The 27,517-nt window shown below is 35.9% G+C and overlaps 1 protein-coding gene across 7 annotated transcripts in view; it reads left to right on the forward strand.

Annotated features, from left to right (window-relative positions):
- The window catches only part of LOC106666176 (alpha-1,6-mannosyl-glycoprotein 2-beta-N-acetylglucosaminyltransferase), a 188,971-nt gene that overhangs the window by 21,088 nt on the left and 140,366 nt on the right, over window positions 1–27,517 (forward strand). For 6 of the 7 annotated variants that reach the window (XM_014393166.2, XM_014393172.2, XM_014393169.2 and 3 more), the window contains exon 2: window positions 12,827–12,887. The exons of the other annotated variant lie outside the window; for it this stretch is intronic. The gene's annotated coding sequence lies outside the window, so the exon portion shown is untranslated. The remainder of the gene's footprint in view (window positions 1–12,826; window positions 12,888–27,517) is intronic. 7 annotated transcript variants of the gene reach the window in all.

Consider the following 27,517-nt stretch of genomic DNA (forward strand, 5'->3'; position numbering starts at 1 on the left):
TACTGGAATGTTTAGCATTTTATCTCTGTTCTATGTATGTCAAAATCGATTGTAGTACTGTGTGATTTGTTAAGTTTTTTTCATCGAGAGCATGGATTGTCATCCTGTAAGTTTGTAACAACCATCTGTTTAAGTCTTTTCGTTTTAGTCGCTAATTCCAAGTTAACCGTGAACAAGAAAGACAGAAAACCACATAAAAAAATAGTGGAAATTCTTAAAACTTTTTTTTTTCTAGGCTTCCAGGGTGTATTGGTATGAATGGACACTTGGCTTATATTTGTAGGCCTAGTACCACCAAAAAATATTTCATAAAAATCGGTGATCCCATGTCTGCAGTCTCCCTTTTTCGTTGACGTAAGTAGAAGCATCATGCCTTTCCCTGCTTATAACCTTTACACAGCGGTCGCTGACTATATACTGATCCGTGTCGCATAGCTTTAAAAGTCTGGCTCAAAAGCAATACACATTCGAAATTCCGACGTAATGGATTTCATTCAGAACTAAAATATCACCAAATTCAAATATAGGCTGGAAGAAAAGGCAAAATAGGCTTGACGGTTGTCCAGCTGATTAATATTATGTTTTGGGATAAGAGATGAGATCCAAGAATGACAATTGTTGACACTCCCACCATGCTTTCGGCATTTATGTCTTCCTGAAGGCCCTACATTCATAAACAATTAATATAAATATAAAATAATTGGACTTAACTCATTTTCCGTTTTCATGTATTTACTTACGTGTTACAAAGGTGCTTGTTTAAAATAATAGATTATATCGTTAACTAAAACTCTTATACGTTTCTTTTTTAGTAAAGCATTAGTTTTGCTGAGCACGAAGTCCATTGTCATAATAGAAGCTCACCGTCATAAATAGAAGCTCCTCTCCGTACTTACAATCCTTACAAATAAGTATTTGACTAGAGACTGATCTCTGCCGCATAATTTTAATGGCCTGCTCGAACACAATAAGCATTCGAAATTCAGGCGTAATAATTTATTGTAAACCAAAATATCGCCAAATTCACCTATTGGCCGGAAAAAAGGCAACAATCTGTACAATATAGTAGCTGTACAATATTCTTATAAGTAAAAATCATGGAAGTTTCTTTTTTAATAGAACATTTTGTTAATTGCAAATCCTTTGCAGCATCTTCAGCAACATAATTATAAGCATAATACCTCTCCATGTTTACAGCCTTTACATAGGGGTATCACAGACTGACGGATGCTGGATAGTTTTAAAGACCTTTACTTACATAACTAGTTTCTATACAATCACAGTTTAGGTGACTGATCAAAACAATATTTCTCATTAGTTTTTATGCAAATTCTTTACCGCTATTTGCACATTTCCTAAAGGGTTTTTTTCATATTCCGGACGAGGTTGACTTTGATAAAGAAGATTGAATTGCCACATATTTAGGATTCTTTTTTTCATCTTGCATATCAACATAAGTAGAAGATTTATAACTCGCCCTTACATAGCGGTATCACACTACAGACTGGCTGCATAGTTTTAAAGACTGAGTGAAAAGCAATAATGATTGATATTCTGACGCAATAGTTTTTTTAACCAAAATACTGCCAATTTGAACTACTGGAAAAAAGCCAAAATATTGTACAAAATAATAGATTGCATCGTTAGGACTAAAAGTTATGGTCCTTTTTTAATAAAACGTTTTTTCTGCGGACAGTCGTTTCTAGCAGCCTAGCAAAAGCTACTGAAATCCGATTTTCTCCCTTTCCTAAATAAAAATACACTGACCAGGAAAAAAATCTTCCACGTAACATTTTAGCGAAAGTGTTCTACAAATAGACAAATAGAAGTAAATTCATTAGAAGGTAATTAGTAGTACGTAAAAAAACATTCTTGAAGTTTATGAAATTTATTGATCCAAGGTGCCTCGCCGAGGAAAAATTCGTCCATATTTAGTGCCTTTAGTAATTTTCTTTTTAATTAATTAATCTTAGGAAAAAATATTAATTGTGGTAGCAAACATCGTTAAACCTAAAAGAAAAATCTTGTACTTAATTAAAGGATTTATAGCATTTGTTTCTTCCAATTTAAGCTCTTAATGTGCTTTCGCTTGTTATAAAAAATGTAAAGAGATGAATAAAAAACATTGATTTCTTTTAACGAAGGGACGCATCAAAAAGTTTGTGATTTTAATGAACCGAGTAATGAACTTGAAATATTTCTCTGATGTGGGGTTGTTATATATTGTGTGATCCCTATGGGTTGAAATTGATTGATGACAGGACCATTTTTACCACACCCACCCTAGCACTTGAAATCGTAACCAATACTACACCTCTACACATTGAGGTTAAGGTCAGAACACTAATCAGCTACTACAGATTAATTAGCGAAGGCAGCTGAAATCGTAAGTGCAATAACATAGGTCAATCGAAAATCTCACAATTATTGAGTAAGTTTAACGGCCAATTATTAAGCGTTAGGGATAAAAAGATTAAAACCCCTTCGGGGAAAAAGTACTTTCAGGTAGTCACCCCTTGTGAATATAATTATAGTTTGGATGATGACCATCGTAACATAGACTGCTACACAGATGGTTCACTAATCAAAGGAAGAGTGGTGCAGGAATCTACATACCAGAATTAGGAATCAGCATCCCCTTCCCTGTTGGCAATAACACCTCCGTTTTTCATGCGGAAACCTGGGCCATTAATGTGTGTTGTAGAACACTTATGGAAAATAAAATTAAGGGAAAGGGTATTAGAATTTTTTCTGACAGTCAGGTTAGTCTTAGGTCATTACAAAACGATTTGTCCACCTCAAGTCTGGTGGAGGAAACCGTAGATCTTATCAATAGGATTTCTTCCAGGTTTGAGAACAAGGTAACCCCTAATTGGATACCAGCACATAAAGGACACCATGGCAATGAAAAGGCGGATAGCTTGGCCAAAGAAGGTTCTAATACTGCGTATGTCGGGCCACAACCGGTATTACCTCACTCTATGAGCACAGTGAAAGAGAGTATTAATGAATTGGGCAAAAACAATTCCTTGAGGAGTGTAATTTATCCCCCGGACACAGGCAATCGAAAGAGTTTGTTAAGGCGATCAAACCAGCAGAATCGAAATGGCTATTCTCTACCTATCTCAAGGAAGGGAATTAGGAGGCTGATAGGTATTCTAACGGGCCACTGCCCACTGAGAAGACACCTCCCCGTAATGGGTATCCTACCAGATCCCTTTTGCCGTTTTTGCGAAATAAAATAAGAATCGGCAAGGCACTACCTCACAGAGTGTGATAGGTATGCTAGATCCAGGTTTGAAATCTTTGAAGGAGCGGACATCACCAAATCACTCCCCGAGATAAAATGGTCCAAAATCTTGGGGTTTGTGAACAGGTCCAAGAGATTTATGCAGGACACGTGAGCCGACCAAGTCCCGGACCTTTTAGGGATGGTGTACGAGTCTACCTAGGCATTTAACCCCTCGAGTCTTGGTCGCCCACCCTACGTAATATATACATGGGTTGAAATTGATTCTGGACTGCGTCGGTACTGTAAATATGCTGTATGTTTATCTCCGTGCGTGGAGTAAATGCGTTCGTGATTCGGTTCCCAACATTTTCTTTCCTATTGTCGAAACATATTGGCTTTCTCACTTTAATTCCGTTCGACGGAATGGGATGGGCCCTTTCCCCGATCTTTCATTCTAAATTAAACATAACGCAGCTTTTCATTTTCTCCAATGAGGCCGACTTCCCTCTTTTATCAACAGCTCCAGTTGGCGTTATATTGGAACTAGTCCGACAAGCCCCCTTTACAGAGGGCTTAATCTTATTTTAAATGAAGCGCTTTGAAAGTATTACTTTACGCCTCATTGAACTTGGACAATGAGTGCATCCCGTGTTTTGTAAAAGTCATGATCTAAAATCTCGCCTTATTCGGCTCCATATTTATACAGGATTTCAATTTACAAGTGCCACCTATGGTTTTCCTAAAAAGTTCAAAAACTAAGAACAGTTATTATAAATAAATTTATTCCGCTTTCTTAAATTGTTTTTAACATCGACAAAGTTTTGCGCTGGATATTTTATTTGTAATGGAACAACCATCTTGGACCTCGATCACATTGAGTTAAAATACATTTAAATCGAATGGACCTACACTTGATTGATTATAACCAATTTCACTTTTTAGATAAGTATTTGAAAAAGAACGAGAGAAAAGTTCTTGTACGTAAGGATTAGAGTGGCGATGGAGGTTAGAGTGTACTTTTTTGTAGTTGGATCTTGCAACGTCTCTTATAAGGGGAAAATTTAGGTTGTCGTGGATGTGGCAGTTGGAAACATCTTTGTGCCTTGTTAGCGAACTAGCGTTATGTTAGGCCCAGGGATGAGTTAGGTTAGGCTAGGTAGGGTTAGTGTTAAGGGTATGGTTACATTAGGTTAAGGTTAGGGTTAAGGAAGAGTTAGATTAGGTTAGATAGGTTTAGTGGTAAGAATAAGGCATTGAGGTTACATTAGGTTAAGGTTATCTGCAATTGAAAGGGTAGTAATTTCATTTTTTAGGCTCTTTCTATGCTTGAGTGTAGAGCTTATGCTAAAAAAAACTGTTTAATTTTTTTCTAGGTTGATTGGTTTTTGAAAAATCAATGGTAACACTAGAAAGTTACTCCCCTGTACAATCTTTTTACAGTATATTTTTCCCCCAATATGGATTTTATCTCGAAACATTCTTTCAATTTTGATTTTTGACTTTTGAACTCTAATGCACACAGAAGATGCGAAATCGATTTAGGAATATAAGATCTGATGCAAAATGAATTAGAAAAGGGACAACGTTTCAAGATTAATGGGTTGGCTATCAAGTTGCTCGTTATCGATAACCTCAGGTGGCCCGGGTGGGATCTGGATTTAATTAATTAACTTTCAATTCAACAGACACTTTCTTTTTTAACCCCCTTCCAAATTAGGTTTGCCCGTGACAAATCGCTTTTCCGTTTTGAATCTACATGGCCATATTTCCATGGAGAAAATGAACGACGGATAAATCTAAAATTATTTGTACGCTGTATAAAAATAGAAACTAGCTTGCTTTGGCCGATTTTCCGGTTAAATCACTGACTACATTATATCCTTTATTTATTTAAACATGTACCATTAAATAGAATGCATTTTAACTGTAATTTAGGGGGGGATTTACTGTCTACATGGTGTGTGTGGCATTCCCATTCACAAAATCCCCTAATGACAGGTGGGAAATCACCCTGGGACCGCCAGAGGCATTGACATTTAGACGCATCCATCTTGAGAGGCAAAAAAGTGGCCACCCTTAATATTTTTAATTATCTCTTAAACAACCCTCCACTGATATCTTTCAATCAATATTTCATCCGTTTTAAAGGATTATAAATAAATAAAACATATATAAAAAATCAAAAAGATTTATATAAATACAACATATATTTCATTCATTCGTACCGGACCACTCGATATACATCGGGGGTCAAGGGGTCTGAAGAATAGCATTCTCGGGGTCTTTGTTTTGATTCAAATAAATTCACGGAAAAAAGAGCAGTTTCTCATTCGCCCTTTTCCTTCGAGCCAAGAAATACATATATTTAACACTTACCTTATGTAAAATGTTGGAATTCCTTTCTTTGTACACTCAATTTTTCAAGACAAATTCCATCTTTTCTACAAAATGTTAAATGTTCAACTTGGTTTAAATGTGAATAATGATAAAGTACGTTTAAAAGTTGTTCAAATGTTCGTTTTAGCACATTCTTTAATTTATTACTAGTCCTTTTATTACTTTTAATTAAAACAAGCCTGCCAGGGACATTTGCAAATTATTTGTCTTGTTTTCCATTCTATTTGCTATGTGATTTCAGTTGTAAAAAACAGAATCGATACAAATTGCGACGGCAACATTGTTACCCGAAAGTAAAAACCGGAGCTTTCACGTTATTTATTAAGTTTAAAAAAATGTAATATTATAAATCGATGTTTTGAATTTTTTGAGATTTGAATTTTATTTTGAAACGGCGATGAAGATTTATGAAAACCTATAATAGTTATTTATTCACAAAACAGACCACAAATGCTTATTTACTTTAGTTTAAAAAATTAATTAAAAGAATTCAATTGGATTAGGCCTTATAAAATAATATATCTGACCGTAAGATTTTGAATACAAATTATAATACGTGAGTTTATATTATAAACAATAGGATAGACGCAATTGTGTATAGAACATACTGGTTAGAGGACCGCGGTCCGGTTCCGGGTTCGAATCCCAGCATGCCCTTGGCATTTTAATTAAAAATAGAACGAAATAAGTGTTGTAGGGTGATTTGATCCCTCGTTCGCCCAACGAGGTAGTTAAAAGTTAAGCCCTTCTGTATAACAAGAATTACTTTACGTTACTATTTTAAAACATTTTTTATAGAATATGTAAGAAATGAGGTTTTTTTTTAATGAGGGTTCGCAACAGCAGAGGTCATATACTCTGGGTGCCGGTGTTTTTGAAAAAAAAGCCCATCTGTAAGTATGTCGGGTTCGAATCCAGCGGCCCTGCATTCGAACCCGACATACTTACAGTGATGAGCGCCATGCCAACGCCTAACCGTTGCGGATCAGCTTTAAAACTACAATTATAAATTAAGAAGCAATCTGAGGTGAAGCCATTTAGAAAGAAACTTAATATCTTCACATGGATTTGAAACTTTAATGAATACTTTAGGCTGACCTACCAATAAATCCTGACTATTATCACCACCTACGCGGACGACACAGCAATCTTATTCTCTCAATCGAATCCTGTCCAAGCTACCTCCACCATCCAGGAACACCTTGAGCTTTTCAAAGACTGGTGTAAAAAATGAAGGACAAGTCTGAACGAAGGAAAATGCACTCAATGTACTTTTACGCTGAAAAAGCAATCTTGCCTCTACATCAACAACAAAGAGATACCAGTTTCACTCAAGGCAAATATCTGGGACTATACTTCGACAGCAGACTGATGGCCACACGAGACTTTTTTCTCTCTTTTTTGGCCTTGTGTAAAACACACGAGACTAAAAAGCCAACAAATTAATACAAGACTTGGACTACTACGAAGACTTCTAAGACCGAAATCGACTTTAACAATAAAGACAAAGCTAACCCTAGACAAGACTTTACATTTTATATGGACATCCGGAATGGAACTGTGGGGAGCCAAGCCTTCCAATATCCAGCGCAATCAGTCCTTCCAATCGAAAGTAGACAAACTGTCAAAGCACCTTATTATGTCACTAGCATTCCTTTTGTCAACGAACTAATCCGGTCCAGATTCCAAACCTTCCATACGAACCTTTCGAACCATCCTAACAATACTGCTCGAGCCCTCTCCACTCTTTCCCATCCTGACAATCCACCACGTCGCCTCAACCGACGGTGGCCTCGGAACCGCCTTGACACCTAATCATACACATTGAGTGCCAGCAATGGTGCTCTACCGGTGCAGTGCTGGCATTAGTTCTAGGGTTGTGCTGTGTGATAGATTAATCATGTGCACATATTTGTAAAGTATACGGTCATGTTTAGGTAACAAATCAATTTTTAAAAAAATGCTTTACCACGTTGAGAATTATTTTTCAAAATTTTGAAATGTATGGTTTAAAGTTTAATAAATTGAGATCATTTCAAGTTCAAACATTATTTTTATGCTAAACATGCACTATAAATTAAACTCATCTAAGATCGTTTTTTAATGCACATTTGAAATTTGACTTGTTCTACTTTATTCAAAGAGGACGAGACCAAAAAGATTAATGGTTCTGAAACTTGTGTTTCCTTTTTAGCGAGACCAATATAGATTTATTTATATAAACCTTTGTATAAATATTTCAATGGACTTAGATGAGACGCAGTAATCTGGAATCGAAAACTCGGAGAAATAACAATGAGCGATATCATGAAAGTTTTATATGTACTTTCCGCACAGATATTTTCCTTTTCGTTGGGTTGGGTTTGGGCCGTAGTAATGCAAATCCTGGATTGAGAATGGCAAGAACTGCCATGGGGCTGGATAGGATTTAACAAACAACAATAGCACCGCGTACTTTTTCTAGTCGAAAATTAAAGAGGAAAAATATTCAAGAACTTTACTCCGCGGGTGGAACGGAATAGATTTGAATTAGCGGGTCGACATTGCGGAACTAACCGTTAATCCGTAGTAAAGTGACAGACGGCCCGTCTCTTAAATTTAAATTCCGTGCCCTCAAACCAGTTAGGTGATTTTTCATAATTAACTAGCGTTTTAGATTCAATTAGGTCAAAATTAAAATTGGGTTCACAAACAGAGTACATTAAATTACCTAATCAAACCCAACGGTTCATTTACCTAAGTTATAAGCTTAGAAGTCAACTTTATTAACATAATTTCAAACCTGGTCAGCCCCATTTTGTTGAATTTTGAAACCACTGCTTTCAAATGCTATATATATTATGCTGATCCTGATTTAACTATTGGAATCAATTTCTTCGCTTTACAGCTACTGAAGTTCAGTTAAGTGTTTAAAAATATGAGCTTTTCTTCATAAAGCAGAAGTGCGATTCTTTTTAAGAACAGAGTTCATCCTCCCTGAAGCTGGGGCAGTTCGGGGGCATTCCTTGATGTGGCTCATGCTGATTGGGTGTGCCATCCGAGCTTGCTGCCGTTGCCCAAGGACATCCTCCCATCAACCTTATGCCATGTAGCTACTTCGATGTCCGGTATTTCCGTTTTAGCTATGGAACTGCTCTTTCCTTATACCATCCTATCGAAGACGGTGTACCATAAGACCTCCTGTCACTTACAGCCTTACCCTTTGCTGATGACCCAGCAATTCTCTTCTCATACACCTTTTGTGTCACTTCTTCCCGTAATATGCAGCATCATTTTCAGTTAATAGATAATGGTGCAGGAACTGAGGTAATTGAACTAAACACCTATGAATCAATAAAAATTACTTTCATACTCCGTCCACCTGCACTCCAATCTACTTCATTAACATCCTCCTTGCAAACCATGTAAAAATTTTGTTTTGTTTCTTTACTCTTATGTACTATTACTTGTTACCCAAAATTGTAAGTAATTGTAATATTCAGTTAATTTAAAACAAAAAAAGTACAGAGGTGAAAAATCCACGTAAAAGCTTTCTTTAATTATAATCTTAAAAGATCAGTTCAGTACTTAAAAAAATAAGCATAGGCAGGCCAGCTCAGTAATTTTTTTAGCATAGCCCAGTCCTGTACATCAAATTGTCCGCTTCGTAAGATAGATGTGTTGTTAAATCTCTGAGCACGAAAATCCAGTTTGATAGTTAAGTCATCAGCTTACAATCAGAGGAGCAGCTGATTTTGAATTATAGACGTAGAATAGGCCAATGATTTAAAATATCAGATCAGAAGACCAATTCATTATTTATGGCTCTGAGTACGAAAGGCCAACGTTAAACTACACATTATAAGCTAAGAAGACCTACTCTCTTTGAATTATCAGATTAGAAGATAGACTATTTTATTTTAAGTCCTGAGTAAAGAAGTCCAACTTTAAACTATAAATTGTCAGCTCAGAAAATCAATTCATTCTCAATGATGGCAACAGATTGGTCGCACCTTTTAAATCATTAGCTTAGAAAGACCGGCTAAGTTTTATTATGAACACATAATAGCCATCTACTTTGTTCAATGTTTTGAATAAATTGATTAAACACGAGAAGTTTGAATTTTATAATAAACAATTGCTTTGAATTGGAAACTTCTGAACTAATATCTTGCAAGTTTTCGTATTTAATATAGCCCTCATTAATAAAATATTTTCACAAGTAATTGGTAAAACATGCAATAATATTATATTAAATTCAACCGTAAAAATGTCAAAAGATTTCCTGTCAAACGCCACTGACACATAGGGATTTTTATCATTATTGACTATAATCAAAATAGCAATTTTAATTAAATTAAATTTTCTCTCGTAACATCACGACGAAGAAAATACTAATGCTTATTTTGTTTTGAACTAAGAAATTAAATAGTCGATAAAATTACAAGTTTTTACTATACATTTAAACGATGCCTACCTTGAAAAAGTTAACATTTAAATTAATTTTCTTTCTTATTCGAGAATAATCATAAGACAATCTAGAACAACTCTCGCATTTTTGAAATTTATTTAAAACTTTTATAAAATGATCGTTTCCCTCGTCACATACTCCGGAGGAGTGATGTGGAACAAAATCTTAAAAAGGTTATCTCATCAGCTGGTCGTCAAAAGTTCGATTGAACAAGTTTCACTTTCCCTTCCAACTCAGAATAATAATAAATAACGGGCCAAGATCAACGAAATGGAAAGGCCCTAGTTTCTATATGGACCGTTGACTTTCACTCTACTCTTCTTTCAACTTATGCGGTAGCCTGTATATATTGTGCACACATGGATCAGAATGTCGGCCGATACGCATTTTATGGGCCGATTAGAGTAGATATTGGCCGTTAAAGATTGTTTTTCTAGAACAGACCTACATGATGATATATGTCTTTTTTCGTGCTTTGCACGAATAAATGTCTTTTGTTTAAATTATTTCATTTGAGTTTAATTTGAAAAAGTTAACATATTTTACAAGAAATCGTACTGACCGACATATGTAGGATAATTTTAATAGCTTAACCGTAAAGTTCATAGTTAAAATTACAACCGAATCCAATATAGATTATTAGATTTAACTATCCAAGGCACTTTTCATTTATAAAACTTTCAACATATCTGGAGAAAACTAGTCTTGTACAATTCGATCTGGATGAGAAACACTTTCAAGGCAAACATGTTACGTAACGCGAAAAGTTTAACAACTTAACTGTCAACTGTGATTTAACATATATATCGGGTTGTCCGGAAAATAATGCAGGATTTTAAGTTTTCATTAAAAAAAATCTATATAAAATATTCTGTTTACGTTTACAGGATTACTCATTTGTATGAATNTAAGTTACCAACACGTTGGGAGAAATGTATTGAGAGTATGGGAAATTATTTTGATTAAAGAACATTGCTTTAAAGTAACTAGTTTCTTTTTTTTGTTTAATACCAAAATCCTGCATTATTTTCCGGACAACCCAATACATTAAACGGTAAACATTTTTCAACATTGAGCTAAGAGAACACATCACACAAATTAATTGTAACATAATCGATAGAAATATTTATTTATATATGCACGAAAATACAACAGTGATTGCCAGTTGTCCAATTTAACATACAAGTTAATATTAAATAAAAGCAAACTTTCTTATTTCTATTATAGTTTTATAGTAAACTACAGGGTTTTCAGTAAATCTTTTTGTCTCGTCAACAACCAGAAAAGTTAGTCTTTTTTAAGTAAAAATCTTTATTTCTCTTCATGTCAAAAGTAACAAAATTAGACGTTATTTTGGGTTTTTCTTCTGATTTTATTTTTTTAAATGTTTCTACTAGTTTTTACGAAGGTGCTGCGGGTACGGAAGGCCGGGTTGTAGTTTGTAAAACGCGATTGTCTTTATCATAATGACAATTTCTGTTCCCAGACGATAAGCACTTTTTAAAAACGTTGAAAGCAGTGAATCATTGATCACAGATGCATTTATATGCACTTATTTAACTGTAGACAATCTTAATTTTTAGAATAAATTATATTTGACATCAATTTGAAATAGCTACGACATTGGCAACTCTAAAAAGCAAAGGAGTCAGATTTAAAAATCAAACCTTACTTTTAAAACAATTTTAGCTGTTTCCATTCCTAATTTACTTTATTTTCCATAAAATCAAAGTTTAGTGTCTGATCAAAATAGTATTTCCCGTTAGTTTTTATGACAATTCTTCAACTCTATTTGCACTCTTTCTGAATGGTTCTTTTCAATAAGATTGACCAGATTTCTTTTTTTAATAAAACATTAGTTTTTATGAGCACAAAGTCCTTTGTGGCAACCTACCATCATAAATAGAAGCATCACTCCTCTCCGTACTTACAGTCCTTACAAATAAGTACGTATTTGACTAGAGACTGATCCGTGCCACATAACTTAAATACTTAATGACCGGCTCGAAAACAATAAGCATTCAAAATTCAGGCGCAATAATGTCTTGTAAACCAAAATATCGCCTTATTCACCTACTGGCCGGAAAAAAGGCAAAAATTTGTATAAAATAGCAGCTTATATTTTTATGAATCTATTCTATCTTTTTAATAGAACATTTTGTTAATGAACCTCTCTATGTTTACAGCCCTTACAATGCGGTATCAAACTACATGTTGACTGATGCTCTGTAGTTTTAAAGACCTTTACTTACATAACTATTTTCCATACAATCAGAGTTTAGGTGTCTGATCAAAAGAATATTTCCCATCAGTTTTTATGCAAATTCTTTACCGTTATTTGCACATTTCCTAAATGGTTTTTTTCATATTCCACACGAGGTTGACTTTGATCAAGAAGATTGAATTGCCACATTTAGGATCATTTTTCATCCCGCATATCATTTAGTTTAGATGTAGAGTTACAAAATAGTTAGATGTAGTTTAACATGAACAGGTTCACGTTGAGTCTCAACGTGCACAAATGCAGTAGGAGTACATGTAGGGAAACGGAAAGATGTTTGAAGTTGTACGACCCCATATTTGTGCACCATAAGAAATAACCGAATGTATTGAAGGTTAACACACACACACACACACACACACACACTCACATATATAAACTGAGAGACTAGACAAATAAACATTTGAATTTCTTTATATAATAGTTTTGCTGGTAATGTTGTTTATCATATTGTTTGTATTTTCAGGGCTGAGATCCGTTTGGTTCGCACCGAATTTTATTATGCCAATCGCTCCTCCGAATCACTGGTGAGTTTTATATTTTATGAAATTCTTTAATCATTTTTCCTGCAGTATTTACCGGGATATGTTGGTATGATTTGGAACGAAGATGGCATTCACTCCGTATTTTTCTTTGCCTAGATTATTTTGTTAGATAGATTTTGAGCGAAAAGTTTTTCTTGGGGGTAGGAACAAATAAAAGGTCTCACCCTGATGGGTCAGGGGCCTGGCGTCCATCTGAAACCCCGTTCTATTTTAGAGAATGTGCTGGGTTAGCGCCAAATAACGGTAACCATGGCAGCAGTTCGATCAGCTACCGATTCTGTTAAAAAGTTGTCCATAATTAAATAACAAAACCCTGTAGAAAATCTGAATTTGCAGGGTTTCTAAATCAAACCCGCGCCTGCTTTTATTAAGTGGAAAGTGGATTAAAATGTTTCAGGATGCGAAGTTCGCCTAACTAGTTCATGCAGACTTAATATTTCGGTATAGTACCTCCTCGGTCATTTACTACACGTCTTTGAATTTACAAACTTAAAACCTAAACTTATAAACTACGCCAGCCCATTCTTAAACAACTGTAGCGTTAGCTTAATCTTCTTTGCATATGTACAGTCGTTATGTACTAGAAGAAAAGTTGGTTATTTATTTTAGATAAATACTTTATTGTAGGATTTGTTTTCGTATACCTTGATTCTTCAAGCTAAGGGTGAGAGAGTTGTATGACAGGTTATAGTATCGCTGTAAAGGGTAATCTCTGCAGGTCATGTAAAAGAGTCGTGCCAGAATATGTCCTTGAGAAATACCGGTCTTTATAATAATACACTGGCAGGCAAAAAATTCCACCCACTTGTAATATAACTTGATTTGTATATATTTTTATATATTAATCAAAGTTGCACGGTTTTTAACGTTTAGTAATTGAGTCTTTGTCTAAAAAAGTAAAAAAATACTATAAATTGCTCTAAGGAATATGAAAAACGAAAAAAAACGGACATATAAAATTTGTTTTAGATTTTTAATTAACATTTCCATATCGCGTATTTCCTCCTCTAGCCTTAATTACATCTCGAAATCTCGAAATTGCCTCGGCATTCTTTCTAAAGTCTGGAAATGTCTCTTTGCTGGAGGTTAGCCCATTCTTCACGAAGAGTCCTTTCAAGATCATGGAGTGTATCAGGAAGGGATGGACGTGCTCTTATTCGTCTTTAGAGGTTATACCATAATGTTCGATGGGGTTCAAGTCTAGAGAACGGGCTGGCTTGGCTAAGGACCTAATGTTATGCTGTTGAAGTTTGTACTATGCGGGCGACATGTGGACGGGCATTGTGGTGCATTAGAATAGGATTGTCGCTGATTTCATCGAGGGTAGGGAACGCATTATGTCCCAAAATTTCATCCACATAGCGAGTGACCGTCAAAGACACTCCACGAACAACAACCAACTCTATGCGACCCTTCATTTGAATTCCCTCCCGCACCACAGCTACATTGAAAAGGTCGGCTCTGGGAAAAAGTACAGGCTTCGTACCTTTCATTTCGCATTCTCCACACTCTTTCACGCCATCTGGAATTCGTAGAGCAAATCTACACTCATCTGTAAAAAGTACAGCGGACCAATCGTCTAAAGACCAATGGATGTGTTCTCGAGCAAATGGGAGCCGTGCAACTCTGTGTGTTCTGGTCCACGGGGCGAAGAGCTTTAATCTTCTTCTAGCAGTGCGTTCAGAAATTTGGACCCCTCGAATTTCCTGGACCTGATGAATCGCTTAAAGGGTGAGAGAGTTGTATGACAGGTTATAGTATCGCTGTAAAGGGTACAACAGTAAGGTGCCGGTTTCGCAAAATTCTCAAAGTCAAACAACGGTCGTCCTCTGGTTCTGTTACCCTAGAGCGTCCAGAACCGGGACTTCTATGGTAGGATCCAGTTTCTGGAAAACGTTTAACGGCGTCTCGCAGTGTTTCGTAGGGAACTCCCATGGCAATAGCCGCACTGTTGGAACGTCCATCATCAAAACGTACCACACCACGCGCAACATCCTCAGCACTGAAGTGGCATTTTTAAGTTTAAAAATTGAAATTAAGAAAAAAATGAAAACTAAATAGTTTATTGCTTCAGAATTCAAATGAGACTGAATAAACATTTTAAATACCAAAAAACTAAGCAATGAAAAATCCTTTATTCTTGTTTTGGATGAATGATTAAGTGTGTTTACCTCTAATTGATATTCCAAATTTAAAACATACCATAAACAAATATTTATTATTATTTGGAGATCGTGAGATACGGTCTGGTGTGACGTTTCGATCCCAACTTGGGCACTCTCAACACGACACACAATGCACAATTACGCAGAAAACAAACACTTTGAGCCCTGAAGATGATCTCAATAAAGACCGAAACGTTGGCAAGATAAAGAAAATGTTTTTCTAAAACCTACGTCACACCAGACCGCATCTCAAGATCTCCGAATAATCATTGACTAACGATCACTAAACACCAAACAAATATTTATTGGTAAAAACAATAAGTCAAATTAAGGGAAGAATTTTCTTTTATCGAGAAAATGAAACAAAATCAATTGGATGGAAGTTTTTGCCTATCAGTGATGTTAGGAGGCATTAAAGTTTTGAGAATGAAGCAGTTAGTAGTCGCGGTGAAGTATAACCTTAAGTTTTCATTAAAGCACGGCTATACGCTTTTAAAAGCTGATTCTTTTTATTTAAAATATCGTTTTAGAAAAGTTATTATTTCAAAAGGTTACAAGGGCAAAAGCAAATAAATTGGTTTGATGAAAGTCTACATGGTCTTTATTTAAAGCTCTTGAAATTAAAAAGTTCCACGTAACCTCCTTTATTGAGTCATTGTTCTCAAGATGGAATTTTGGATCAGCGCTGAATTATTCATCAACTGATGTTTAAATGTACAAAAAGCCATTTTATTTGAACAGCCCTACGTTGTTCTTCAGCCGTACAATGGTTAGCTTTCATTGTGATCGATACTGCGAGGCCGGGAGTCGAAAGAAAAAATCCCACATGACCGACGCTGTGTCAAAGTGTTATTTACATGACTTTCGAATAAGGGATGGTGGGATTTTTCGCCACGGCTTACCGCAAAGTAAACATGTTTACGAAAGAAGTTGGTTGACGTCATCGATTTATTTATTTGGCGATTAAACCGCTTAGATTGTTTGGCGACTTTAAACACTGCCTTACGATAGGTCCAAATCATGCCGTTTTGGCCCTTTTGCTTATTTTCATTTAATAAAACTTTTTCCAAGAAAACCTTTAAACAGGAGAGTTGAATACAGTGAATGATGTAATAGAATTGTGCTGAATAATTTGTATAAATTAGTCATTATTCAAGTGCTTCAACCCTTGGGTGTGCTACCATTCTGCCTTTCAATAACACCATCTTTCTTTATACGTTATGTTTGTCCGATTTTCAATAAAATCATAAGTTAAACTATCTGTTGTATGCGTGTAACTACAGTTTTATCCGCTCTTTTTCATCCCCAAAATGGTTCAGTGAACTTTATTCACTACCGAAAATAAGTATCCATTTTTATAGCCGAAATGTCGCTATAGCCAAAGCCGTTAAGTGCATCTCGACATTACCAGTTACCAGATTATGTTTAAAGTCAGATAATAAAAGCTCAATAGACAACATTAAAAACATTTGCGGCAATTCAAACCCGGACTCCTACTTTGCGATATTGTAAGAAAAACATTTAAATTCACTCAACAGAATAAGAAAACAGTATTATGTTGGTTTCGGCGTAACATTGGAGCCAAAATAAATGATACTGATGATACAATGGCCGAACAAGCAACGCACCATGGAGTTTTCTAGGATTTGAAGCTTCCTAAAGCCGATGCATTAAGGATGTTCAACAGTCTTCCGATTTCAAGTTGGCAAGCAAGATACCATAACATCTTTTTTATGTGCTTGTTTCCAAGAGAGAGCAAGACATGTTTGTTGTCTAACGTCTCCGGAAATAAGCTTTTCTTCTTTTCTATACGTTTTCGCACAAACAACGCTGTAAGCGGCACCTGCACAAAATCAGAGACAATCTCTCCTCGGCCCCGGTTAGCTTTTAATTATCCGTACAATGGCAAGATATTGTCCACATTGAAGTTAAAAAAGTTTTTAAAGCACTTTAGTTAATGAAAAATCGTTCATTTTCTAATTAGGTTTATGTCTGTTTGTTGAGGGGGGGTCTGGTATTTATATGTCAAACTGGATGGGTGTTTACCCCCGATACGGGAGGACGAGTCCAAAATAAATTCCCTGTCGTTTTCTCATTAACCGATCAAACGAATTTATGAACAAATAGGATATTTATTAAATAATTTGGGGCAAATGATAAAATCCCAGAATACCTACAACCGGAAGGCAAAAACCTAAGAGAAATAAAGGGTTGTTAAGAAAACATGAAAGAGTATCAGGGTATATTACAAAAAAAGGGAAAACTTTAATTGGAACTCTTACCAATTAATTACTTGGTAGTCGCCCCCCTAAAAGGTAAAACAATGATTTTTAAGTACTATCACCAATCATTTCTCGTTCATTCATCGTTTCTCTTCCTTCGCTTTCTTTCTTTCTCCTTCTCTACTTTTCCCGTTTTTATTTACCTCCCTTCCTCCTTTTGTTTCACTTTTTTCCTTCTTTCTTGTTGTTTATTCGTAATCAATTCTTTATTCAGTCATTATTTATAAAAATTCAAGTAGCATTTGGCAAATATTGGCCGATATTCACCATGGTGTCTAAATATGTATTGCATAAAGTTAATCTCCTCACCCTAAGTGTTTGTTCTCAACGTCAAACTATGTGTAGTTTGCTCAACTGGAAAGATATTAAGTAATATAAGCTTAGGGTGTTCATCACAAAGCACTCGCTTTTATCCCTGTGAAATAGATTTTTGTGGCTTTGTGAGAGAACCCTTACGCGTTTCTTCCATATTATTGCAAAGTGTACAAACAAATTCTGCAACAAACGGCACAGTTTTGAACAATTTAATCGTGTTATAATGTCAACATTATACTAGCATCTGTTTAACCTTCCAAATGGCTAAGGACGTGAGTGCTTCTTGAGGAATTTTCTAAGCGTATTCCTTCTAGTTAAGCAAACAATTGAAAATGATTTCTTCAAATAAAACTCAAATGTTCAAAAAATGTGTCATTTGTTACTAAATTTCTTCAGTTGACTCACGAGTCACGAGCTTTTCTTTGTGCAAAAACTTTTTATCTCTGTGGGATCAATTTTATTCCCTTTTGAGCGAACAATGTACACATTTTTTCATTGATATCGTGCTAGTTGTACAAACAAGTGTTGCATCAATTTTTTCTAATTTGATAGTATTCTAACGTCAACAATATTCTAACATCAGATTGAGGAAATTCTTCACAAGAGGGAAAAGAAAAAAAAAATTTAAAAAATTCGTGATTGCTTTGTGAGGGATCCCCCCAACCATATTTTCTTCTCCAATTATTTGAAATTGTTCTAACATCTAAGCGATTTTTTCTTAAAAATATATTAAATAAGGAAATTTGTTACAAAATTTGTTTTGTCTGATAATGCGGTTATACTTTGTCCTATTAGATTCTTCGATTGATTTTAGCTAACTTTCCGTGTACAATAACCCTCGATTATTCAAAGTAGCACAATTGTTGACCAATTTGACATATCGACAAATACCAACATAACCAAAAACTTTATTTAAATCGGAAACCTAAAATTAATTCTTTATACTATGAATTAAGTGTTTTGTGGGAGAATCCACTTCGCATAATTTTTTTATGTGAGACAATTTTATAAAGTAACAAACTTCAAACAGAAGTGTATTATTCTAACGTAATCATTGTGCTAACACCGGTTTTGGCAACTCCTCCCCCCGGGAAAAGACGTGAGTGCTTTACGAGGGTCCTACCTAAACGTGTTTTCCTTAATATCGTGCTAGTTAGAGAAACAAATTTCGCAACAAATAGAACAATTTTGAACAGTTAGGTCATGTTCTAACGTCAACATAATGCTAACGCCAGTTTGGAGAAATCCTCCCCAGGGCTATTACGAGAGGGCCCAACGCGTATTTCCCTTAATACCTTGTTGCTACTGTATTATTTTGCAACATTTTGCAACGAATGGTACGATTTTGAACAATTGGGTTTTTATTTTATCTTTAAAACTTTGATTTATTTAAATGGTTCAAAACTCACTTATTAATTTTAATCAATTTAATATCATAACGTCAACATATTTCCCAAATTTACTTTGAAAAAAATTCTTTCCCCGAGATTTTCTTCTTCTCTAATTATTGAATTATTTGGTCATATTCCAACATCATAATTTTCCCAAGAACGGTTTTCGAGAAAATCCCTGGGAGAATTACCGCAATGATTGAACAATTTAATCTTATTTACATTACATCTTATTATGGAGGTTGATTAACAACCTGAAGTTGGCCAGTGAGTTATAAAAAACAGAGGAGCACAATAGCATAATATGCTCAAATCCGCACATGTACGTACATACAAACATGTGCCGAGGCTTCTCGTAGACTACCGGCAGTTTTATAGTGGTAGTAGTTACGTGGTAAGTAGTAACATGTAGGTGTACAGATGCCTCCAAACCAAATAAAGAAACAGAATGGATCCAAAAAAGACAAAAGAGGGAGTGGATAAACTCTACAGATCTAGGCACAGTAAGCTTATGTTATAACCACCTTCTCCAAGACTCGCAAACTCTCTGCTACAGTTAGAGAGGGCTAAACTTCGAGGAGTGATAGGACCAAATATCAGCTATTGGCTCTGAATATTACATGGTTATCTTCAATGATGAACACATTTGTAAGTTACGCAATGAGGAGGAAGAAACAGCCACCGATATCAACTTCGAATGGGAAGCAAATGCTCAACTGAGACATAACCTGGCATACAAAGAAAACCCAGAACTTGTAGCAACTACAGTCAATGAACTAGTACATCTTAGGAGAAGGATCGAGTCCATTGCACTTAACTAAGGATCTAGAAAAAACCAATATGCCAGAAGGCAGCTTGGGCTTCACCGAGTATCCATGTTCATTATCATTAAAAAAATTATTGTTTTTTGACTCGGACTTGGATTTATATAGGACCGAATCCACACAGTCCGTACATACATACATACAAGCAAGCATGTGCCGAGTTGAGCCTATTGACCTCCCGTAGTCCATCGGCAATTCCAGCCATTGCTATTTATAGTAAATTGCCGGCGGACTCGAGAATCACCCACCCCGAGTGTTGGCAATCCGGTGGCAGACCTCAGTCTTATCCGTCCAGCCACCGAGGTTGGGCTCGGGGTGAGGGGGCGCTGTCAACAATCAGGTCAATTCACCACCAATGCATGCAGTTCCAAACCCAAGCTAACTGAGGGACGATGGGGTATTCCGCCTTCTCATATCACACATTCACGCTAATAAATACATTCATTCTTCATACAAACTAGGTATTCACAACTATGTTACTATATACAATAGGACAACCCCGTTTCGTCCAAGAATCGGAACAGAGATCACAAATACTCATACATGCTCAAGCACAATTCTCAAATCGGGTGGCATTCCTGAGCGCTCTCCATGGAGCCAACGAATTGCACCTTTCAATTAGGTGGGGCATATCATGTCGGACACATACGCGGATTTTGGCCCAAAAGTAAGTGTCGATGTGTGAAAAATGGCAAAAAGGAAGGAAAACTCATAAGGTGGGGTTGAGATAGGAAGTTGATGTCCGAGTGGATCGAGGTCACGATAGCTCAAGTGGTAGAGCAGCGGCGTATCTAGCCGAATATCGTGGGTTCAAATCCCGCTCGTGCCATTGACTTTTTTCATCTCAACTAAAAACCTTAATTAATTGTCATGTGACAAACTTTCATGGCCTATTCTTAATCGGGCGAGGATGATCCTTCTTCTACGAGTCAGATCCTCCTAGGACCACCCATCGACAGAGCTCTTGACAAGTTGATACGCGAGGAGACTGTAGATCTACTCAGGTCGAAGTGTAGTAAGCCTTAGACCGCCTCTTTTATCCCTGTCCCCTATCTCTACATTTTTTACATTACAGGTGGGTAACACATGAGTGATTTGTGAGGGAGCTCTCTAAGCGTACTTTTCTCAATTCTTAATAGCTGGACAAACAACATTTGACACAAAATATAAACCCATTTCGTTTTATTATCACGCTACACTTTTCTGGATAGGATTTGAAAAAGATCAGTTCTTACGGCCTAGTCGTGAGTACTTTTACGCGAGCGCTCTCTTTGATCTCATGTTAGTTGAACAAAGATATTTTGCAAGAAATGCCACAATTATTGAACAATTTAATCTTATTGTAATTGCGCCTAAGACGTAACTGCTTTGTGAGGGAGCCCTCTAAGAGTTAGTTTTGTTATCACACCATACTTTATTGGATTGAATTTGAAACAGACTCCCTAACCATCCCTAACCAATCTCATGGCTAAGACGTGAGTGCTTTGTAAGGGAGCCATCTACGCGTACGTACTTATCGAAAATAAATTTACCTTGCTTGTAGACAAATATTAAAAAAGGCTCGGTCACTTGAATTATTTTTTCTGTTCATATTTAGGATCCTACGTAACGTAAGTTATAAATGATTTTGCACATCTATTCGCTGAATAAACATGAATATCACTTTCCCTACTTTGATTAATTATGTCACTTGAATGTTACTAGGATCGCCCGTTGATCTGTTATTTAAAAAAATTAGAAATTTATCGTATTGTTATTTATTTATGTATAGAAAATGTCCTGCAATATTTAGTCATGTGCTTTGGTTTTATGCTAAATGTTAACTTTTATTGAATCAATTTGCGGTTGAGTTATGATTTAAAAATTGAATAATGTAACACCGTAAAGCCGGACAGCGAATATCATGAATATTAATAATTAAGATATTAATATTCATAATCGTCAAAGTCCATGCCTGAGCGGTTAAATTTTTTTTCGCAATGCAGGCTTCATTGTGTTATAATTTCTATACAAAGCTTTATTTTATTTATTGTTCATTATTAAAGTTTAACAGAGTTATAGATCACTTTTTGTTTAAAAAAATAACTATTATAGAATAAATAATGCACTAATGTACTTTTATTGCTTAAACGTTTCTCTCAAATATAAAACAAAAAATAATTATAAAATAATAAAAATAATTTATCTGGAAAAGAGATCTCGATATTTTTCTCCTTCTCTTATTTTCATTAAGTATGCTTCTTCCCACTCACACAGACACACACACAGACACACATTCTCTCTTTCTCTCACTCACTCTCCTCTCTTTTCTTTTCACTCTTTGTATACAAATATTTCAGAAGATTTCTCTGCCTTCTACTCTTTATTTTCTGTCTTATCGCTTCCGTTCTTTCTCTTTCTCTCTCTCTCTCTCTCTATCTATCTATCTCTCTTTTCAGGCTATCTTGTCTCTCTCACCTTCCATCTCTCTCACACTCATTCTCTCCCTCCCTCTCTTATTTCATTACATGTATGTCTTTTTGTGTGTGTCTCTTTCTAGTCTCTCTGTTTCTTTTTCTTCTCTTTCTCTCTCACTTTTTCTTTCTTTTTTATTCCTCAATTCTTGTTTATAAACATTCTAATAGTATTATTCAACCCCTTTTATTTCTCTCTTTCTCATTTTTTCCCTTTCTCTGTCGCTCCTAATTTGTCTATCTTTCTTTTTTCTATGCCTCATTCAAACTCTCTCTCTCCCTCACTCTAACTCTCACTCTCATTCATTCTCACTCTCTTTCTTTTTATCTGACAATTCTACTGAATTCTTGTTTATAACCATTCTAATAATATTTTGCTAATGTAATACATGTATTATGTGTATATGAAGATTGTATATGTACGTGTATTATATGTATATGTATATTTGTCTGTTTAAGGTGTGTAAAACATGTGAATGTTTGTTGTTTACTTGTTACTGATTTTTGGCACAAATTTTGTCCCGTCAGACCCACCCCTCTGGGTACATCTTATCGTTTGTTTAGTTTAACGTTCTGCCTTTAACAGAAATGTCTTTCGCTATTCCATTATTTCTAGACAATTCGGCGACGTTAATTATTTCGCTTAATTACGCCGCGTACAAGATTAATTAACGTCGATAAGCCCCCTTCTTCGTTCTATAAACAAAAGACTTGGAATTTTTCCACGGGCCCCGTTCATGGAGGCGAGGGCATTTCTTGAATGCCGTCGCCCCGGGCCATGTATAATGTATGCACATAGTATGACGCTCACGAACGTTGACAAGGGCTTCCGAGAAAACGTGCCGGGGGCCATAAAGGCCTCGCTTGCTTCATAGCCCTCCCCATAATATAATCGGGGGAGATCAAACTGGAAATCAATTTCGGAATCTTGAGAAAAACAACAACAATAAACCTTTTTTTTTAATTTGTAGTACATTACAACTACCTTCAATTAGGTAACAAATAACAATGAGCAAGGTAATATATGCAAAATTAAAACCGAGGGTGGAGAAAATACCCATTCGTATTACTCCAATGTTACTAAAATATTGTCTGTTTAATTGATACTTGTGTCATTATCACTTTCATTATCATCACCATCACTTCCTAGGAGATCTCGCGGCCATTGTCTCTTCAGTCGGCGGGGAGGGTTTTAAAGGATTCTTCGGCATGCGAGATTTCTGATGTGCTGATTTACAAGGTTCGGAGGTTTTTATGAAATTTACAGTAACGGGATTTCATCTTGAACGAAAAGGATATGTAAGTATATATGTGTAGTTAGGTCGATTCATAAAATGGAGCATCTAGTATTTTTCGTAGTATTTAGGACTGCGCAGTTTGAATGCGGTGGATGTTGGAATGTTTGATGAACGTCACTCTTCCAGTCCGTAAGTCCATACCGGCTTAACTATGGTGTTGTAAAGCAGCCTTGTATTTTTGAGAGGTAAATTAGAACGTTTGCCAAGAAATCGTGGAAGAGTTCTATATGGTGTCATAATCGCTGACTTTTCAGTCGTGACAGTGAGGAATCCGCGTCAGGCGTTTGTCGATGTACAGTACAGTACAGTGTCCTTGTCCACAGTTGGGAGCGGGATAATATTTAAGAAAAGAGGGAGGGTCTTTTTACGCAGAATGAAGATAATGCAAATAGATTTGTCTGTGTTAAATTTTATCCTTTTCGTTTTTCACCAAGACTCTAGTAGTGTGAGGTGTTGTTGGAGGTTTCGAGTGGAAATGACAAGAGAATTGCTGTATCGTGTCAACGCATGGTAGACATTATTTCCTTCTTACTTGAGATGGGACAGTACTATTCTGGGGCCTTTCTTGACGTAAGCCAAGCTTTAGATCGAGTTTGGCCCCGGTCTGCTGTTCGCGTTCAAGGGCATCCTTCCATCCACCTACTATCTCGTACTGCACAGTCACCTCACTGACCGATCTTTTCCAAGTCGTCGAAGGCCATTTCCTCTCTGCTTATTTCCCTATCCATGCTGGTGTTCCACAGGGTAGCGTTCTGGCCCCCACACTATACCAGGTGTTCACAGCTGACATGCCGTCACATCCCGAAACCACCACATTCACATTTGCAGATAATAAAACAATTTAAATCGTATATATCGAATAACCAAAAAAGTTGTAGAAAAGAAAATATGCACAGGGCTCAATACATGGCGAGCAGGCTTCAATTAAATATTTATTAATCGTCCACTTCCTACTCTCAGAGGAATAAGCTTTTCCCAATTTGTGATGGAGTATTAAAAAAAATATTTTATTTTGTTTTGTCCGATCTATTGATCAATAGAAATAGAGGGTTGTGGTGGAAAGCATGCAAGAGAATTTTCAATCTATATTAACAAATCATACGTGTCGTCGCTTTTAATGAAAATTAATGTTTCAGCATGCTTTTATTAATTAATTAATGTTGCAGCAATAGCCGCTGCACCAGAAAAGTATTGTGTATTCAGATATTTTCGATAGACAGGTTAAATAACTTACGCTGAAAGAATTACATTTATTAATTATTTAATGGGTCAAAGCGTTATAAGAAACTTTATTAGCATTTAAACAAATTAATCAACCATATAAACAATTAAACCAAATAACGGTTATTGTTTTACTAATGTTCTTGGGTTTGTAATGCACTTAGAAATCTGTTTTATTGTAAAAAGAAGGAATTGAGCAATCTGCTGAAAATCGCATTGCTGTTGCGTTTCTAATGTCCGTTTAAACGGTTCAGGGGCGATATACTTGTTTGTCCCCCAACAGCATGGACGTTAAGGACACCAATGACCAAATAGGAGACAGGGCATAACCAAAGAAATTTTTTTCAGCATTGACCACTTTACAATGACGTCTCAACCTTCTGCTGTAATCGCATTGTTAGGACACATTATTTAGAAAAAAGTGAATATATATTAGAGTAACAGTAGTAGAGTAATTTCTCTATTTTTATGATTGATTGTCTTCAGCAAATATGTTTAAAGATGCTCCATAAAAAAGTCGCTACTTATTGAAAAAAGACTGGTAAAATGAAGGTACAAGAAACCGTTATAATAAGGATTTATGCGGATACAAGTTGGATAAAAGCTAAGTTTTTCCTTTTATAATCGAATTTATCAGATTTTTTTAGATCTTGTCCATTATCAGTCTTTTGGTAAAGCCATGTTGAATGAATCAATTGATCGAGTAGACATCTCGCTGGCCTTGATTTCGTTTTAGAGGCGCGCTAAAGAACTTTCACTGCTGATTCAAGTGACATGAGAGATTCCTTTTTCTTCGGGAAGTGGGACATTTCCTGGAATCCGCTCCTAAGGTTTTGATCGACGTCCTGTTGTGCGGGGCGGGAAGTTTTGGGCCCCTGTTTTAGTGGTGTCCGGGGAAAAGCTCTCGCAAGTGCACTTAGCCCCGAAGTTGGAAATATTTATAAGCGTTACCTGGCTTTGTAGCACTTACCGGCAACAGCCGTGGTTCCAAGGGTCAAGTTCACGCCCCACAACATCAATTCAAGATTATTTATTCATTTAAGAGTATATTATTAGAAAGAAAATCTTGAATAAATTCTATCTCAAATAAATTCAAAATATATTATAAAAAAGTATTTGTAATATAGATAAAATAGCATATTCATAAAAAAGCGAGAAGTAAACTAGAAGAAAAGAGACAGAAAGCTAAAGAGTGTTAAAGAGTGAGGGAGAGAGAGAGAATAAAAGAGAACGAAAGGCAGATATGGATAGATATGCAGAAAATGATACAGGGAGAGAGAGAGAGAGAGAGAGAGAGAGAGAGATGTCCTCACAGAGAAAGACGAGACAAAAAGCGCTAAACAGATTCACAATAACAAAACTTAATAAAATATAGAGAAAGACACCAAAATAATGAACAACACAGACATTGAGAGAGAGCGGGAAAAACAGAGATAGATGGTATTAATTTAATATATTTCTTATTAATAACATAATTTATTAAATTGTATTCTGTTCTATGTAGTTTACAATAAGTTAGACAGATCATTTTATAGCAGACTGTTTAAGGAGAAATGTTAATGAATATATTATATATTTTTATTTCACGTATTTAATTAACTATAATGCAAAATGTACTGCAAGCCAGCATCTTCACTAACGCACACTTTCGGCCATTCTTTAGCGGTATTTTTAGCCAAATGTTATACTTCGTAAAGAATAAAAGGAGTAAGCAAACATACACACGGGTAGAAGCTAATCCCGCTGCTAAGATGAACCGATAACACGTAATTATATTCCAGCCGTAATTTGCTCTCAGTTAATCCACGTTCAAGATAAACCAAAAGGGCAGACAGTGGTCTGTTTGTTTTTCTCTTTGTATCCTTTGTTTCAACTTTTCACTGTAAAAATCTGTTCTGTTTATCACTATTGCTTGCACTGTTTTTTTTCGATCGAAAAAGGTAAATTTTATCGTTATGAGGGGCCATCGGTTTTCTGGAGGCAGGAGTGTAAATTCCTCGACCCAATCCCCTCGCTCAGCCAACTCGTTAATAATGCTTTCATTTAAACAGTTTTAATTGAATTTTAGCTTCCCGAAAAGAATTTGAGAGTTTTTCATCAGTTCAGCTACAGAAAAATTGTCACTGGTTTATTAAATTACAATTAACATCCCGTCGTTCAGAAAGATCGGTTAATTTACAGTATTTAACTGGGGCTTCGGTGGCCTCAACGGTTTAGACGTTGGTTGACACGCTGTTCATCGCTAAATGTTAAAAGTCCCGGGTTCAAATCCAGGGGCCTGCATTCGAAGGCGGCATACTTTAATTGGGTACCGCAGTGGCCGAGTTGTTATGGCACCCGACTCGTACTTGGAATCTAGCGGTTCTTTGTTCGAATTCCGCCATAACCCATAAAATTTTGATTTATGATAATATGGAAATAAACTATTGTAAAGTGGTTCTGACCCCTCGTCGGTAAATTTCAACTGATAGTTAGACATTAAGCCTCCCCAGGAATTACTTACTGTTCGGCAGTCTCTCTGTCTGGCTGTTCCTTTACCTTTGGAGAAACTACACTAGCACCTGCAATCTTATATAAACAATTATCCAGTGTTCTGCCAAGAAACCTGTTTTGATTCTGAGTTTCTTCTTGCTCCTTTTTATGATTTCTGATATTTCATCGCA

The sequence above is a fragment of the Cimex lectularius genome, unplaced genomic scaffold (assembly GCF_000648675.2).
Source record: "Cimex lectularius strain Harlan isolate CLEC.00 unplaced genomic scaffold, Clec_2.1 scaffold165, whole genome shotgun sequence".
NCBI classification, from domain to species: Eukaryota; Metazoa; Arthropoda; class Insecta; order Hemiptera; family Cimicidae; genus Cimex; species Cimex lectularius.